Source organism: Phodopus roborovskii, unplaced genomic scaffold (genome assembly GCF_943737965.1).
Source record: "Phodopus roborovskii unplaced genomic scaffold, PHOROB, whole genome shotgun sequence".
NCBI classification, from domain to species: domain Eukaryota; kingdom Metazoa; phylum Chordata; class Mammalia; order Rodentia; family Cricetidae; genus Phodopus; species Phodopus roborovskii.
The window spans coordinates 1-17976 of NW_026126425.1; the positions used below are offsets into that span (position 1 = coordinate 1).

The 17976-nt window shown below is 41.7% G+C and overlaps 1 pseudogene; it reads right to left on the bottom strand.

Moving 5' to 3' along the window:
• Positions 1-1824: 1824 nt before the first annotated feature.
• Positions 1825-17976, bottom strand: part of LOC127223138 (methionine aminopeptidase 1-like) — a 31934-nt pseudogene continuing 15782 nt past the window's right edge.

A 17976-nucleotide genomic window follows, 5' to 3' on the forward strand; every position in this document is an offset into this window, starting at 1 on the left:
AAGTTACTACATTAACTGTGGTTGTACACTGATGCAAGTAGAGGTCTTGTAAACTAAACATACTTTTTATTGGAGATATGTAATTAGAATATCTACATTGGTTTTATTTGTTTTTGTTTTTGTTTTTTAATTCAAACCAAGGAAAGCATTCCTACCAGCATGTATGTATGCATATATATATACATACACATACATACACATAAATATATGTATATTTATATTTTCCCAGGAAACTATACCAAGATTTTGCTGCTGGTTTCTTTCATTGATATAAATTGAACACAACCCCACTTACTAATCTGCCAGAATACAAACTTTTCCCCTAAATACTCTTGGCCTAAAAACTCTCATAATACAGCTACATCTCAAATGGCGCTGGGCACGCGGCTGGATTAAACAGCATGCACTTATGGTACAATATTATACCTGGAAAGGTGTGTGTATGCTCCAATATCATGATTAGCTTAGATTATGAAATTAGCCTCATTCCCATGAATTCCCTCGAAATGCCAACAAAGCAACTACAGTAGGTGGGATAATCATTCAAACTTTAATCTCCCTTTACATATTATATTAACATTCATATTACAAGGCATTCCATTCACAAATATTACAGTTTGATAAAAACTTTAAACACACACACACACCCAGAAGTCTACACCAGATTCAATCACTTTACTAAATTATTAAAATAAAGTCATGAAAAATTATCATTCTCTTAAAGCAATAAGGTCTGAGGCACTCTGAAAAGATGATGTCTTAAGTATGTGTCACTGGTGTACCGAGATAGTCTCACGACAACTTTACGATCTGCTGTGTCTCCACTGCATACACTTGGGCTTGGACAACCAGCAAACAGCACAAGGCTGATGCTGGCATCAGAGCCATCCTTTGATGAGGCTCCGACTGCAGAGGGGAGGTACACCTGCACTACGGGACAGCAGTGACCCCCACCCAGCACTTAGAGTACTGGAACAAGTTCCTTCCCCACTGCTGTTAGCTACTGAACGGTGACACTCTCAGTCACCTCTGACTGCACGCCTGCGGACCATGTGAATTCTTCCCTGGCCATCTGCCTGCCATAGGACAACCGCCACTCTTCGAGGTATGGATACCTTCAGCAGAAGGGCTCTGACTCACACTTCTGGCCAGACAGAGTCTGCGATGGCCGTGTGTGGTGGAATGGCTGCAGTAACCAGCCACCATCTGCAGCACAGCTATTTCTACCACACCAGACCTACAAAGTCTGACAGCCTCCCACGTGACCTTACCATGCTCACTAACACAGCCCACGCTGCCTAAGTCTCCCTGCATACATACAAGGCAAATGATGAGCATGAGGGCGAGAGGAGGCCACTCCCCAACCAGAAGTCAACCACCAACAAATTATGACTCCGCCACGACAGAAAACATCCCGTCAAAGCAGAGTCGACCCAGACCAAAGGCCAGTGTTCAGTAATTATGTATATGGAATTTAGAATGTATGCATATATTTTCCACATATATATCAATATATAATAAAAATTCTGGAGCAACGTGTTGCTAAAGTTTCAAGATTTCTTATCTTCAGCACCCCCTGAATGCTGCTGGCCCTTGGCGGCTGGTCTCGGAGAGTAAAGCAATGAGAAGCAGATTTAGGGTCATAGTGCTCAAGGGACAAAGAAGAAAACACAGTACAGAGAACTGAGGGGGTGAGGCCAGGGACTGAAGGAAGTCAGCAACGTCTCCTTTATTCTTCTCAGCTTTTTCAGACCCCCCAAAAAGCTCTGGGGACACATACCAAGTGCTGTCCTTCCCTACCCACAGTCAAAACAAAAGGAGTGGTTTTTAAAAAGCTCTTCATTTCTGTACTTTCAATAAAATGCACAGTACAAGACGTGTTCAGACATTAGGCATCTCGGGAAAATTAAAACTGGGACATGAAATGAGGCCGAGAGCTATCGAGTCTCCGGGTGAGAATTTCACAGCCAGTGTCCGTGACCAGCAGGGTGTGCTCAAACTGAGCGGATCGCTTCCCCCGCCTCTCGTCACTGCAGTCCAACCATCTGGCCAGGTTTCATCCTGCCATCCACCTTAAATAAGCAAAAACAGCTGCTGAGTTTTGTCATCCACATTTCTAAATAGTCTCTAGGTGAGTATGCATCAAGAAAGGAATAGCCCATTGGTGGCGCGCACGTCTTTAAGCCCAGCATTTAGAGGCAGAGGCAAGCAGATCTCTGTGAATTTAAAGTCAGCCTGGTCCAAGAGAGCCAGGGATCTTACACAGAAAAAACCCATCTGGAAAACAAACAAGAGAGGAACCAGGCAGTTCAATGGACTGTCCTACCCACCTAACACCTGGTGTTAGGTAAAGTCCCCTTTCATTCCCATCCGCACTCATGAAGTAACCATGCCCAGTTTTCCTCTGTGTAGCAATTTCTATATTTCTTGGTATCAAAACCAAGGTGGCATTCCCAAAATAAAGGCATCAGCCTTCCTTTCAGCAAACACATGGAAATGCCTCCCCCACAGAACTAAGCAGAGATGTGAACTGGCAACGTTCCAGACTGACTGACTGAACTGTCTCAGTGAACAACTTGAACATTAGTTCCTGCACTGTTACAGTGTGTCACTCCTGACACAACTGTAAATGGCTGATGACAGACTGCAATATAAAATTCTTACAACCATAAAAAAGAGAAGCAAAGAGAAATAAGGTTTGCTTTTTTTCTCTGTGTAACCATGGCTGTCCTGGAACTCACTCTCCCTGTAGACAAGGGTGACCTCAATTTCAGAGATCTGCCTGCCTCTGCCTCCAGAGTGCTGGGATAGGTTGTTGGGAGTTTTTTGTTTTGTTTTTTATGATGTATTTATTTACACTGGTGTTTAACTACACATGCATCTGTGTAAGGATACTGGACCCCCTAGAAATGGAATTATACAGTTGTGAGTTGTCATGTGCGTGCTGGGCACCGAACCCAGGTCCTCTGAAGAGCAGCCATCTCTCCAGCTCAGAGAAATAGTTTTGTTTTTGTTTTGTTTTTGAGGGCTAAGAAAACTGTGAGAGCTTAGGAGATGCCCCATTGGCAAAGCACTAGCCTTTAAAGTATGTGGCCCAGAGTTCCATACCAAACACCAGTGCAAAAAGCTAAGCTCCAGAGAATTAGACAGCTCTCCTGGGACTCGATGGCAGCCAGCCTAGCCTAATTGGCAAGCCCCACGTCCCAGGGAGAGACTTACTTCAAAAACAAAGTAGATGGCTCAGAGAAACAGCATGGTGTTGACCTCTGGCCACTGAAGAACTGAGTATTCACACCTGAAAGACCTGGGAAGGTGTGCTTCCAAAGAACTCAGGAGACACTAGTCCACCTGCTTGAGCCCAACGAAGAACTGGTAGAAGTACTTCAGTTATAATCTGACAACTGCTTGTGACAAGGAGCCCATCATTACATACAGCCTGTGCTGCCAGAGGACCTGAGAGAATACTGCCAGACATCAGAGTGGATGATATGCTTCTGTGTGATGCTGCATGAAACCACAAGGTGTGGATGCTGACTCTGAAGGGCCAGATGCCCATCCTGAGCAGGTTACACTCTTCAACGACATGTTTGCCCTTCTAATGGCTTCTTCTTCAGCTGGAACTAACTTGGATAGTAACTGTCTGTCTCCTCTTCCCCAACCTACATCATACCGGAACTTCTACAGAGGCTTGAGGCACAATCTTATCACTGTAACTCATCCTTTGATAAGATCTTTATGAATAGGGACCACAGTCAAGTACTTTACACTTACTGACAGAAGAATTATCATTTAGAAAGTATCTTCTTAGAAACCCTTACATGTTCAATTCTCTACATATTACCAATCAAGATACCATCGGGAGAAGGAAGCAAGTAGAACCAGCTATTGATTTGATGGGTAACAAAAATAAATAAAAACCCAACAAATGTTACAAAGCCTGGCACTTCAGCAGAAAGGGTGCCTGCCACCAGCCTGACAACCGACATTTGGTTCGCAGGCCCACACATGGTAGAGAACCAATCCCTCCCCTCGTTGTCTGTCCTCTACATACTATGTGTGCACTGGCAAAAATTAAAAGGAAAAAAAAAGAAACGTTACAAAGAATACAGGAACACACTCACCTTCACAAATCATTGGCTCAATTGTAAACACGTGGCCCGACTTCATCACGCCAACCGCCTTATTTTCTGAAATTAAAAGGAAGTCTCAAGAGACACCACAACCCAACAGCACTGAACTGAACAGCTCGCAGGGACCGACATTTCCGGCAGTTCCCCTTCATGACTCTCCCAGTTCTCCCAGTCTGCAATTCAAATAAAGAGGCCATCGCCAGTAACCATCTGTCTGTGGGCAGATTTTATTCCAGGCTTATGCTTAAAATACAGGGATAGCTACAGGCTCGGCTGCAGATACAATCACCATTGTGGAAAAGCAGTCTTTATGTTAATACAGATTAGAAAAGGCAATGACTGCTGGGTGTGGTGGAGCACATAATAAGCACATAATAATTCCCCAGAACTCCATAAGTATGGGAGTTTGAGCGACATGTCACATAGCAGAAGCCTCTCGCTTCTGAGGAAGCAGAGTATATTGAGAGAACAGAACACACTAATACACAACTTTCAGAAAGGTTTGTAAGTAATCTTTCATCTCTCAAATGGAAGTAAAACTGCATAGGAGGCAATATTTTTAAATAACGAGAAGACATTTATTTCTACCTGAAAACAAATTGCATTTCACACTCCAAATACTTCCTTTGGCCCCCTTGTCAAGTTCACAAATAGTATTTTTCAGGACCACCATGAGGCATGATTAAGAATGCCCAGTCTTGCCTGGCGCTGGTGGCACACACCTTAAATCCCAGCGGATTCCTTTGAGTTCAATGCCAGCCTGGTCTACTGAGCTAGTTCCAGGACACCTTCCAAAGTCACAGGGAAACCCTGTCTCGAAAAACAACCAAAAAAAAAAACAAAAAAACCACTCTTGCTTTGCTTTGTCTCCAAAACCAGAGTTTAAAACTATAAACAGTCTTGTCAGAAGATCCTAACTAATATATGGAGCAGTTTTAAACTAAAAATTTAAACCATAAAAGTTACAAATCAGGTAAAGGAGCATGGTATTTACTCAGGATGGCCACCAGAGGGCACACACGTCAGCCACCCAAGGTTCTCTTCCTATACCTACCCTGCTGGGTGGGCAAGCTACTGCTTAGGTGTGATGGAGCCTCACCCTCACACTTCTATTCCAGCCCCTCCTGGTATACAGCCAGCTACACTGCTTGACCACTATTGGGCTTTCCAAAGTGCACTCACAACAAATCCTGTTCTTAAACTCATGGGAACCCTTGGAAACAGAAATCAACTAAGAACTGTAAGAGGTTTTTCTTTTCCAATATCATGAACTTTTCTCTAAATGGCCTGCAACTTCTGATTTACAGGGAGTGGGTGCCCTGGATCTACCAGAGAGAAAATGCTAAGAGTCCTTGTATGGTGTCACAGAGAACATGAAGGGATCTAGGGCTGTGCCGTCTGAAGCCACCACAGCAATGGAGATGAGTTTTTAATGAAAAAAAAAAAAAAAAAACTAGCAACACACTGCCAAACTAAAAACTGAAACTTTACACTGATTAAATATTGGGGTATATGAAGTATAACGGATTCAAAGGGTAGAGCATCAAATCCCACTGATTACAATGTAGCTACCGGAAGCACTTAAAGCACCCAGATGACAAGCTACTGAACTAATATACGCTAATATAGAAAATCTTCCCATCCACTCACCCATTGTTTATTTGATAGAACTGTAACTCCTCCTACTCATGCCTTAGAATGTGTCTATTTCGCTAACAACTCACTCCACAAGCACGGGTTATCTGAGGGGCAACATCACTGTATGCAAACCCTGAGCGGGGTGTAGAGGGCAGGAGCAGATGATCTCTGAATTCAAGGCCACCCGGATCTACAAAGTAAGTTCCAAACAGCCAGGGCTGTCAGTGAGACCCTGTCTCCAAAAAGTAAATAAAATAAAACCCATTACAGTAACTCGAGTGGACGGTAAACTCGGGTATTGCCACCATGACTTCTGTCACGTATGACTCAGAAACACAAATGTGGACAATGACTTGCCTCCGTTTTCTTCTCTTAATTTTTTAACTTTTTTTTTTTCCTATAGCTTTGGAACCTTTCCTGGAACTTGCTCTGTATCCCAGGCTGGCCTTGAACTCCTGAGCTCCTCCTGCTTCTGCCTCCTGAATGCTGGGATTAAAGGCATGCACCACCCACCACCTGGCTTTTTATTTTGTTTTTTTAATTTTCATTTTTATGTATACAGGTATTTTGCCTACATGTATGTCTGTGCTTGCAGAAGCCAGAAGACAGCATCAAATTCCCTGGTCCTAGAATTATAGAGCTAATAAACTGTCGTGGTGGGTGCAGGAAATCCTGGCCTGGTCCTCTGAAGAACAGACAGTGCTCATAACCACTGAGCCACGACTCCACCATGTTTCCTTTCTGAAGTTAAGTAAATGCTTTAATATGAAACACAGACTCCCCTCCCACAAATGTTACTTCTTCAGCCTCACTTATGCACACTTAAACCAGCGTGTTTTGCTGCCTCTGCACTTGGAATGACTCTCACCCCCTCTGAGCCCTAGCACACATGGCCCTGGTGCTGAGATCAGCGTGTCAGTTTCGTGAATGGCGTGGGCACTAGAGTTACTTCAGGGCTTATACGAATAAAGCTGCTACATGTTTCCTAATGTCCGTGTCTTTTCTTTCCTAACATCACAACTCACAGAATGATGTGGTCTGCAAGTGACACCTAGGATGCTGTACCCAGCACCACACTAGCTTCCCTACCATTTGGAACCATCAGGTCACTTTTCATGTATGAATGTCAGGCAGAACTCCAAGTGCCCCAGGAATCAACAACTCCGAATATATATCACCATTCCCAACTACTGTAGGGTGAGAAAATTAGCACAAAGACATTACTGAGTATTTACATAAAAGTTCAGAAACAGAGAAAGAGGAAGAAATGTGTTTAAGTGCATACAGTCATGTTTATCAAATTCCTTCTGTCGCTTCACTTTCACGGGCAGCTATCACTTCTAACACTAAGTAACACATGCACTCCTGCTAAAGGTTAATCTTCCAGAGGAGAGACCTCTGGAATACAATGTCTTAGACTTCCTTTGCTTCTAATAAATATCTTATTCTCTTTATTAAACCAATAAATAATACACAAAGAACTCCACATGAAGATGAAATGATTTCACCTAGGGAACCAAAAGGATGACAGCAAGCTATGCACTGATCGCCACAATCCATTTGTTTCTCCAAGAGGACTCAGTAGATTACATTGACGTCTCCCTTGCCGTAGACATACTTAAGTCACTGAACTCCTACAAGCTGAAGAAAATATATAGGTAATTTTACGCCAATCCCCAGCTGGTAGACTAAAACCCCAAGCTCACGCTCCAAGCATCTCCCGACACATTGCGGCTGACTAAGAAACGATCTCAAGGTGACCTGGAAAAATGGGCTGAAGATAGCAGAGCCTGGATCACCTATTCCTGGCCACATACCTCCTACAGACTATCATGTGAGAAAGATTTCAATTTGACTTGTGTTTGAACAGGTAAAACTGGGAGGAAAGGGGGTGTACTCATAACTAATACATTGAGTATTATACTTCAGTAAATACAAAATAGGAGGTCCTGACTTATACTTGAGTCATTTGTTCATAAACAGAAATAGCTAAGTATTTGGACAGTACTCACTGGCATAATGTGGTACATTGGGAGCTGTATGGAAAGTTTGTGGATTCCATGTCCACATAGCTTCTAAACAACTGAGAATCCATTTGCTTGGGCATGTTTCTGAATGATGTTTCCCAGTTCTCTGTATCGAACACCAGGCTTCACTGAAAGAAGAAAAAACCATGAGGAACAATAGCACTTAAAGCAGTTGGTTTCCTTGGGTTAGGACCTCTAGAAACACTGTGCCTTATGCCTGAACATTCATAGGAGGAAACGAAGGCACAGGGAAATCCAGAGAGCCAGCGACTGACTCAAAAACAGGAGCACTTCCTTGAATGCAAAAAGGGGAGACCACCAGCAGAACACCAAGGGATCAAAGAGGCACCATTTGTTTTCCCTAAGAACATTACAACAGAATGAAAAACACATTGTTCTAACCCTCTTTCCCTGTTATTAGAACAGTTAACAAGTTGTGGTCCAGCTAGTCCAACAATGACTGTCACCAACAAAGGGTTGGTCGTTCCGTCACGAGGCTGGACATCTCAGCTGGGCTTCCGTATACACCAGAATCCCAAGGTAGGAGGCTCTAATGCCAGTGAAGGAACCAACTTGCCAGAAACGGTGAGAACAAGTAGGAAGAGAGCAAGCTTCCCTCTTCCGTTTCACATAGGCTGCCAGACTAAAGGTGATCTTCCACCTCAAAGACCTGGTTTAGAAGTGGGTCTTCACTCTTCTTCAGTGAGCTACCCCATCTCGTTTCCATAAAACTTCCCCTAAAGGATACATTTCTTCCCCCGTATATTAAAGGTCTGAGTAACCAGCGGGTATTTTAGTCAACATTTCTGGAGCCTTTGAGGAACCACCACAATAACTTTTCCTGTGGTGATATTTTGTTTATGATCTAAAGTTTGGCACACTAGTCAGCCACAAAAGCCAGGCAGTGGGGGCAGACACCTTTAATCCCAGCCATAGAGGCTGGCGGTGGTGGTGCACACCTTTAATCCCAGCACTAAGAGAGACTAGGAAGGAGGGGGAGACAGGAGTCGGTCACTCTGCAGTCATGCTGAGAACAGGAACATTGGTAGAGGTAAGAAATCTCTAGTGGCTGCTTTGCTTTTCTAATCTTCAGCTTCGGAACCCCAATATCTGTCTCTGGATTTTATTATTCATGCTACATTTTCCAGTAATTTTTTTTCAACCCCACCCAGAGCTTACAGTCTTAGGAGGTGGTGGAAATACAACCAAATTTTAAGCCACAATGAAAAATAATGAAAGAAATCCTTATTCAACAATAATGGCAGAGGAAGCAAGGATTCTTTCCCCCAAATATACAACTGGTGACAACCTTGATCCCAAGAGCCTTCTCTGGAAACATTTTTGTTTCATATGGAAGAGGGCTGATAGATGGCACCTAATGGGTAGGCACCAAAGATACAGTTAAACTTCTTGAAATGAAATAAAGTATTACCAGACTCACAGTGCCATTAACAGATACAACCAAGACTTCTACTCTAGAAATAATTTTAATAATCATTCAAGCTCTTCAATACTCGCACACTGGGGGAGGGGAGGTTGTTACAAACATTGTTGGATTTTTCTTTAAAATGTGGAACATTTCCTACATTTGTGTATTAAGATCTTGTGTATCTTTCTCTAGCATTTCAGCTTGTGCTGCTAAGGCAAGCAGCAACGCTGCATTTTACAGGTAGCACCACCTACAGACTCAACACCTTGCTTCTTTCCTGACTACTGCTATGGTGGTCAGCTTCCTGGTCACCTCCTTGCCAAATGTCGCTGTACAGCACTCCACACGTCTGGCTAGGTCAATCATGTCATACAGGCAAACGACAGAAACACTACACAAACTATTTGGGTAAAAACCTTAAAAATAATAGAAAACTGAAGCTCACAAAAGTGAGAACACTAAAGTTGTTATCTTACTGTAATAACCACCTAAAATTTTCAAGATTTTATTTAACAGTAACTACATTTGGGTAGGGAGGACTTCCCACACTAATAACTTATCATTTTCACTTTAACCCATGCAGCCTTTATGTAAATCAAAAGAGCTCTCTCAAACAGCATACTAAAAACAATAAAAATAGATCAATCTTATTAGACTTAACCATGCATTTGCTAAAGAATTCCACTCTGGCTGGGTGATGGTGGCACACACCTTTAATCCCAGAAGAGGCAGGATAATCTCTGAGTTCGAGGTCAGCCTGAGCTACAGAGATAGTTCCAGGACAGCTAGGGCTGCTAGACAGAGAAACCCTGTCTAGAAAAAATAAAAACAAAGAAAGAACCCCCCCCACCCCTGTTCAATACTCTGCTGATAACATGTCAGGGCTTTGATGGGAATCTAGTGTGATGAGGACAACACGGTGAATGTAAAAATTCAAAGGCTGTGGAACTTTCTGGAAAATTGCTCTCAAACTATCCTTTTATTGGTAGTCTCAACCACAAGCCCTTCCTGTTCTGCCATTCCCATAAATAACATAAAAAAGGCCTAAGACAGGCTGAAAAGGATCTTAGAGAAATGTACTTATAGTAACACTGTAATAGCAGGAAACCATCAATGTCCAGGATAACAGCTATAAAACCCTAATATTAAGAAACTAAAAGAGCAGCCGGGCAGTGGTGGCACACACTTTAATCCCAGCACTCAGGAGGCAGAGGCAGGCGGAGTTCCAGGACAGCTAGGCCTGTTACACAGTGGAACCTGCCTCAAACATAGTGAGTAACACTAAATGAAATGGAAGTCACACTGCACGCTGGTGATGTGTGGTGTGTGGTGCATGGCTGAGGCTGACCTGCATCAATGGCTTGCATCAGGCATTCATACGTAGTCTGAACAAGTTTCCGTGCTCCTTCATCCACATCTCCAACGAAAAAAAGGTCTCATTTAGATCCCCATGATAACCATTTCGATAAAGAGTGATGTCCACTGGAAGGAAAAAGGGCAAAGGTAAGCCAATGAAAAGGATCTGCCTGCACTCTCAGTGAGTGCTGCCTACAGGAAACCCCAAGGGAAACTCGACTGAGCTCACTGTACGGAACAACAGCATGGCTGTGCAGCATAAGGCAGTGGTGAGCTTTTACGCTAGTAATGAGATCCGCTGTGACAGAAGAAACTTACTTAGAGGACAGCTGTGTAAGATAACTAACCAGGTGCGGACACTGAACTGACGACTGCATCCAAGTTCTGAAATTAAACAGACATCCCCAATTATCTCAGCTCACTCTTCCTGGGACACAAGGGGGCAAAGCCAATCTCAAAATCCCACTGGTCTTCCTTCCATCTGTAAGTACTTGCCCGTCTTCATCCCGGACTTAAAAGATTACTACTGTGTCACTACAATAAACTACACGTCTCTCTAGAGAACACACTAAATGAGTATCTTCACACTACAGATTTTGAGGAGCTAACAACACTGCAGAGTAGACAATTCATTCCTCAAAAACGCCATATGCTGTGCACATAACAAAAAGGATAAGGTTTAGCCAGGTGTGGTGGTACATGTCTTTACTCTCACACCGGGAGGCAGAGGGACTCTATGAGTTCAAGACCAGGGAGAGCTACATAGTGAGACCCTGTTGCAAATAATAACAATAATTAAATATTGTAGGAGTATTAGGGCTGAACTCGAACTTATGTCTATAAACAACCTTTAAAAAGTCAGAAACAACTATAATAAAGACAATATTATATTTAATATCTTCTATCTGTCGCCTCTAATTTGACTTTTGCTTCTCTGGACACTAGAAAGACTAATTTCAATTAGTAATTAAAAAAATGCCCTTAGAGGCCTTTAGAGACCGATGATAAAGTGATCCCTGAGTAAATAAAGTCAGGTGTGGAACACATGCCTGTGAGCCCAGCCCTGGGAGAGCAGACACAGGAGGATCCTGGGGATGCACTGGCCAGCTAGTCTAGTTAAACGGTAAGTCCCAGATTAGTGAGAGCCATCAAAAATAAGGGGACAGTGACAGAGGAAAACACTGAAGTTAACCTCTGGTGTCCACACAAGTATGCACACACACATACACGAACACACTCATACAAACGCAAACTTTACATTAGACATTGCAATGTATAAGTTGAATTTTATGCATATATAATACATGCCATGACTATATCTAGGGAAGCCTACATTTTTTAATTTTTATTGTTTGAGTGAGCTAATATATGAATATAATGAAGTGTAGACCAAATCCACCCTCTATTCCTTCCATTCTTCCATTCCCAACTTTATGTGTTAGTTTTAAACACTCCCAAGTCCTCTTAGGTGTTACCTATATGCATATAGGTGTAGGACACCTCCTGCAGTCAGACCATTCCTGACCCCCTCCCCGCCTCACAAACCACAGCTGCGCCTCAGCTAAGGGTTAGACTTCACGAGCCCTCCACACTCCACCCAATGCTTAAATTTTGGCAGGCAAAAGTCGCGTGTTCAGTTACAGGTGCTGTAAATTCCTGTGCCCAAGGCTGCCGTGTCCAGGAAACACTGTTTCCCTGCAGATGTCTACAGACTTGACTCTCAGGCTCTTTCTGCCCTCCTTCTAACATGGTCCCTGAGTCTGGGCAGGGGTAGGGTGAGGGGATGAGGGTGTGATAGAGATGTTCCATGTAGAGCTAAGCACACGTCTCTCTTGTTTCACTGCATATTGGCTACAAATGAGTCTCTCTATTATTAACCCATCTACTACAAAAAGGAGGTTCTCTGGTCAAAGTTGAGAGCTGTACTAACCTGTGGGTATAAAGGTAAAAACCTAGGGTGCCCTTTAATGCTGTGTTCATTTAACAGAATGGTAGTACCCTAATGTCCCCTGGAGCCTATGACTTAGCCAATTACGGCTTGACCCATGAGTTTCTTAAACCAAATCAAAAGTAGCTGGTTATCCCCATAACTTCCATGTTATGATGGCACCGGGGTCATCTTTTGCCAAGCCAGTTGTCACTGGAGTTCACAGTGGGTAAGACTGCCGATTACTTTTTCTCTAGGGAACTTTCTTCACTGATACTTTCAATCCCAAAGGGAAATGTTATTGCAGCTCAAGACATGCAGTGTTTCCAAGACAGCAGAGTATGGGAGTCCAAAGCCACTCCATTTTAAAAAGGCACTTCTGCAGGTTTTCCTTTATAAGGACTTTATAAATTACAACTAAGGGTTTCTCTGAAATCTCTCCTGAAAACCTACCCTGACCTCTTCATAACCATTAGTAAATTTTGGTAGAGGGAAAAATTATATAATAGATACAATATTACTTCTGCACTGTCATCCTTTGCCTACTTACCAATCACATATGAAATACACTGAAGAAATACAGATTGTATAGAACATATAATTTTAGATGTATGCTGAAGGCAACATACAATCAATAAAAATGGATTTCCTGCCATGTGTGGTGGCAGGAAATCCACTAGCACTGAGAGGCAGGGACAGGCAGAATTTTGTGAGTTCAGGGCCAGCCTGATCTACATGGTGAGTTCTAGAAGAGATAGGGCTCTAAAAAGAGACCTTGTCTCAAAATAAAAAACAAAGTGGGGTTCCTTCAATTTTGAGTGACGCTGAGTTTTAAATAGTGGAAAAAAAACAAGTCAAGAAACAGAAACAACCTAACCGACTCCCAAAACTTGTTTCTTTACTCACAATGAAATGTCACAAATATTTCTTACCATTAACAATATCGCTTTCTTGCAAAGGCCGCCTGTCTGGAATCCCATGGCAGATGACTTCATTCACTGAGGTACAACAAGACTTTGGGAAATTATAGTAATTCAGGGAGAAGGATAGCAATTTCTTGCAATGCATGCCTACAGTAAATTAAAATATAGAGAAAATCATTTGGAGTGTACAAAAGGAAAAAAAAATCTGTATATAATTAATCAGATCATAAAATCATAAGAATTTTATCACAGATGCTAGTATAAGAACTAATCTTATTTTATTTTCAAAATAGTGATGGGTGTGTGTGTATGTATACATAAATGTGCACAGCAAACACACACCCAGGCTTTTCTTAGAATTCACAGGAAAGAAACTGGTACTCAGACATACAATGACACCATGCCAGGGCAGTAGATATTATCTTGCCCAGTGTCTAATATGCTATATGGCAATTAAATATACTGTATGCAAACCAGTTTGCTGGTCTCCATGTAAAGGAGAAGCAAATTCACATAATACAAAAAGTGTCATCATATAAAGACTCTGACTTAACCACTACTTGGGAAACATATTCCGTAAAAATAACACATTTTTAATAATTCCCTCTTACATTAAGGCCAACTCCATCCCTATAACAAGAAAATGAATATATGTACAATTAAGAAGTGGTAAAGTACTTCCTGTGAAATTTGATGACGCTTTTGAAATGAATTCTGTGGAACTAGAAAACACTGTGTGAATCTTACACATGATAATCAGAGTGCTGTAGACTCTGTATCCACACAGTGCAGTGGTTTTCAGTTTCACACATCTCTAATGGCTGCACAAGATACTGTTCGTGCAATAGTTCATAATTTTACGAGAGACTCCATTACTTCTAGAGCTCTGCAAATAACCTGCAGTCCCCTGAGACAGAAAATACTGTTCAGAGAAAATAACCACATCCTTCCGGCACTTCCCCTGACGTGGATGTACTCTGCAGTTACCATGTCAGTTTCTATCCCTGAGTAGATGGCCAGCTTCACCACTTGAATAATCTAACACCTCTTCCTCAGTCCCTATAAATGGAAGTGGCAGCAGCACCCACCCACCCACCTCCAGAGGATGCTGGTGATGGCAAATGAGTGACTATGAAGATACCTTCAAGAGCCCTGGCCCTGGGAAGTACTCAAATGCCTACCTGTGACATACTAACACATACAATACTCCCAACCAAAATTCATGTAAGTCTAAATAAAAGACCTACAAGGCCAGCATAATGGTTCAGAGGGTAGAGACATTTCCCACCAGCCTGACAACCTGAGTTCCACCCTCATGAACCACATGGTAAAAAAAAACTGATTTTCACAAGCTTTTTTCTCCCACACACACACAAACACACACAAATCCTACCCCACACAAACTAAACAATGGGTTCTTTTTTTTTAATTTTTAAAACATTTTCATAAACTCAAGGCATATAGTCAAGTTCTTCCAGGAAGGTAGTCACCATTTATAATAACATCATGACTATAACACTATGGAATGTCAGCTTCATCCCCACCTCAAAAGTAATGGCTGATTGGGAGAAATCGTTAAAACCCACTGTCCATGCTACAACTGTTTAACAACTGAGACATACAATGTGTAACTAGTCTACATCTAAAAGACTCTAACAAGCAATCTTTATTTTAAAACAAAAAGATATTACTATGTCACATATATACCACAAATTTTATCTAATCTGTTTATTGCCTTGTTAATAAGATTTTTTTTTTTTTAAGATATGCTGTGGTTTCAATAAGACTCCACAAGCTCATATATTTGAATGCTTAGTCACCAGGGGCTGAACTCCGGCAGAAGGTATGGCCTTGTTAGACAAAGTGTATCAAAGGAGTGGGCTCTTCCTCCCCTACCTGCCTGCCGCCTCCCTCCCTGCCATGATAGTAATGAACTTCCCTTTGAAACGAAGCAAGGCCAAAATAAATGCTCCTTTGTAAGAGCTACTGTGGTCATGGCATGGCATCTCATCACAGCAACACAACACTGACTAAGACAGGATCCTCCTAGCTCATCTGTGTATTGTCTTTTTCCTGTGTGTATGAAAGGAAACTGATTTCTGGTCTAGTTTCTGCAATTTGGTCTGTATTTCAGAGCAGCTGGCATATGTAGTGGTATGGTTTATTATAAGCACTGGATAAGCAATGCTATAAAAGCTGATAAAAGGTTCAGATTTCAGAATAACATGTCTCAAGCACCCTTCGATTTCAGCATCACATACATAGGCATGCCTAAGCATCTGTGGAGGACTTGGTACCTTAACACCTGGCTGGCTACCAAACTGCAGACACTCAAGTCTCCTGTACAGTGTAACAACTGCATATATGCTATCCACATCCTCCCGTATACTTTAAACCATTACTGTATTACTTACATTACACTGCAAATACTCCATATTTACATTAATAGTAGCAAGGAGTAAAAGAACACAAACATGTCTGTTCAAATATAAGTTATTTTTCCCAAATATTTTCAATTGCTGCTTGAGAAATGGCTGAATGCCCAAGATCTGTAGGCATTGTAATAGCTATGGAATGCTTCCCATATTTGAAACAATGCAAAAGTAAGCTTTCAAATTAATAAAATATTTTGAACATTATAAAATGAAGTAAAAAGTCTAATAATTTGAAACTTCTAAAATAAAAAAGGAAAGTCTTACTAAGTGTACAGCGTGATCAATTTCTTCAGTAGTCACACCTGCTTTGATCATCCCAGCAGCAATATCCAATACTTCTCTAGCAAGCTGAAAATAAGTACATTTAAGAAGAAATAAAAACAGATACTCTGCACTCTTTGTTTTATGAAAAACATCAGTCAAGTAAAATCATTTGAGCTGGGCGGTAGTGGTGCACACATTTAGTTCCAGCACTTGGGAGGCAGAGGCAGGCGGACCTCAGAGTTCAAGACCAGCCTGGTCTACATGAGCAAGTTCCAGGACAGCCTCCAAAGCTACACAGGGAAACCCTGTCTCCAAAAACCAATTCAGTAAATATGTTTATGTAAATAAATGAACAATACAAAGCTGATCACAGAAAATGGCAACTACGGATGAATCACTCTTAGTTTTATTCTCAAACAGATGATTTAAGTATAAAAAAATGTTTTGAAAGTAGGTTACGGGATGGCTATTGACAGTTCACATTGTAACATTCTTACAGCTTTATAAACCACAAATCACAGATGCCCTATCTGAACTCTTAACCCTGTTCTACCCATGAAGGGACAACGACTTACCCTACACACAAGTCGCATCCCTTCTATATCTTCAGTTGAGAGTAGTTTAATTTGAGAAGTACCTTTAAGAGCCTGTTCAGATTCAGACATTCCTGGAATGGAAAAAGAGTCAGTAAAACCACAACAAACAGAAAGAACTCAGCACAGCATTACACTGACGACTCAGTTAACTCAGTTAACAGCTGATTCTCCTTATGGACCACACAACACTACTTCACATGGAGAGGAGTCAAGCTAGTTTACTTTTTTAATATTTCCAACACAAAAAGGAAATAAAGGAAGCTGTAAAGAAACTATTTCTAAAACTTCTACTAGGAACCAGTAAATGTTAGCCAGGCATTGTACTCAGATTCACTAAACTATGGGTTTTGACAAGTATAGCACAACTTACAAACTGCTTTTATGGCCATGTCATGAAGCATCTACACACCAGCAACTAATCAACTACCATACTATTCTAAAAGCACAACCTAAGTCACTGTTACTCAAACGACAGCTTACGACTTTTCTTGGGTTAGGTCTGTTTTGTTTTGCTGTTAAAGCTTCCAGTGTACAGGTACTCTGCCTGCACGCCTTGTGGCCTTGGAGGCCAGAAAAGGGCATCTGGTCCCCCGGAACTGAAGTTACAGCAGGATGTGAGCCATCAGGAGGGTGCTGGGAATTGAACCTGGGTCCTCTAGAAGAGCATCCAATGCTCTTAATGGCTGAGTCATCTGTCCAGACTGGTTTATGAGGTTTTCACTAGGCTTTATTTTAACAACCATCGGAAAAGGGAAAAGGAGTAGAAAGTACCATGTTCTGTATTCTGAAGTCCCAGATAAATACTACTGTGAAATACCTGCTTATTACTTGTATGCACACAGATCATGCCATAAAAACATTTCTCACTCAGGGTCATAATTGTAAGTTTGGGAAATACTACCCAAATAATCTTCATTAATGAAATTAGTCTAATTCAACTTTTACATATACTAAAAGAAACAGTCAATTTCAAAATCTTGGAGGAAAAATGTAACAAATTCTCCATCAATCCTGTTTTCCATTTCTGAACTGGAAAATGCCCAAACAAACAGTTTTGCAGTTTTTTATGTATATGTGTGTGCTGGTAAGTGGAGGTCAGGGTAGTGGACGCCTGGAGCAGGACTTACAGGCAGCTGGGTCCTCGTGAAGGACAGGAAGTACTGAGCTCTCGCCAGCCCGCTAAAAAATTTTTTCATTACCATAAATTAAGAAAAGAGTCGTATCAGAAGACAGGGTTATTAATTCAATATT